Source organism: Aulostomus chinensis, chromosome 1, assembly GCF_037954235.1.
Source record: "Aulostomus chinensis isolate RoL2024-O1b breed Wild chromosome 1, RoL_Achi_v1.0, whole genome shotgun sequence".
NCBI classification, from domain to species: domain Eukaryota; kingdom Metazoa; phylum Chordata; class Actinopteri; order Syngnathiformes; family Aulostomidae; genus Aulostomus; species Aulostomus chinensis.
The window spans coordinates 32197054-32198502 of record NC_141320.1 but is presented as its reverse complement, the minus strand read 5'-3'; the positions used below and the strand labels follow the sequence as shown (position 1 = coordinate 32198502).

The 1449-nt window shown below is 49.4% G+C and overlaps 1 non-coding gene across 1 annotated transcript; it reads right to left on the bottom strand.

The window, feature by feature from the left end:
- Positions 1–341: 341 nt before the first annotated feature.
- Positions 342–413, bottom strand: trnaa-agc (transfer RNA alanine (anticodon AGC)). Its single transcript has one exon. It is a non-coding gene; the product is annotated as a tRNA-Ala (tRNA).
- Positions 414–1449: the final 1036 nt, after the last annotated feature.

Here is a 1449-nt window from a genome sequence, read left to right as displayed (position 1 = left end):
AAAGATCAGATGTTGTCTCCTCTAGAACATCAACAGCTTAACGTTGTGGGCAGGACTCCTACCTGAGCAGGGAGACCCCAATGGATTTCTAGTCCTGATAGGGAGAGGGAGCCTCCTGGGTCAAGGAGTGGGGAACCTGATAGGGAGTGGGATGACCCGCCCATTGTGGGTGATTGACAGGGCAGGTTTGATCTATGTTTTCATTTTCAAAAGTAATTTTGAATATTTGTGGAAAGTTAGCCCAACTTGAACATGGAGAAGATGTCTTCTGATAGTTAATCGACTGTTGTCACATTTAAGGCTCACTTTAGCTGATAAGATGAAGGCTACACAGGACCAGCTGGAGATGCCAGGGATTGAACCCAGGGCCTCATACATGCTCAGCATGCGCTCTACCACTGAGCTACACCCCCTCTGGTAGAGTCACTGTTTAACTGATGCAGCAACACAAACACAGACACAACATTTATTTTCTTCATTTTAGGGATGTCTGTGTAGGTTCTCATTCATCCAGGTCATCGTAGATCGAAGCGAAGTAAAATCTGGTCAAATGGACGTAAGTTTTTCTTGAAGACGTTTCACCTCTCATCCGAGAGGCTTCTTCAGTTCTAGTGAAGAGTGTGGAAACTCCAGCTTATAAACCTATGTGGGAGTGGTCAGTGCTATTGTGGTGGAAACGACCCTCCCGAGACTCACCTGGCCTCCCCAAACGACAGACGTTGTGCGGTGTCAGGGAGTTTCAGGGGTGGTAGTTAGGGAGTTTCACCGACCACTCAGATGCTAATGGGCTGTGCTGGCAGCAGCAACTCAGTCGCGTTTTAAGGTCTCATATGTGTGAATGTCACTGAGAAGAGAACTGATCTTGTCCTGGTAGTCAGTTGTGTCAAGGACCACCATGCATCTTCCTTTGTCAGCCGGAAGGATGGTGATGTTCTCATCTTTGCTCAGTGCATTCAAGGCCTTCCTTTCCTGGACCGAGAGGTTGGCAGAGGGGACCTTCGCTTCGGAGAGGGCCGCTGTGACCTTGAGTCGTAGTTCATCTGCTTTTGTGGTGGAGAGGTTGTTCTTCTTGATGGCGGATTCTGTGGCAGTGATGAGGTCAACCGTCGGGAGATGTTTCGGGGTGACAGCAAAGTTCATTCCTTTGGCAAGGACGCGTTTCTCAGGACTGGTGAGCTCCCTGTTGGATAAGTTCCTTATCCACCTGTCCTGTGAGTCCGCTGGGGTTGGGCCTTCTGCTTCTCATTCCCGGTCGAGGCGAGACTGGAGGCGAGCGAATGTCCTTTTCTGCCTCTCCTTGCTCTTCTGATGTTGAGATAGTTGGGCTGTCCCAACGAAGGAAGTGACCTTGTCCAAGATGGCGGGTGGCAAAAATGGCGATAACTCTTGATTAAGGTGATCTTGCTTGCTCTTTAGTCCCTCGATGGTGAAATGGACCTGTCTCACTCT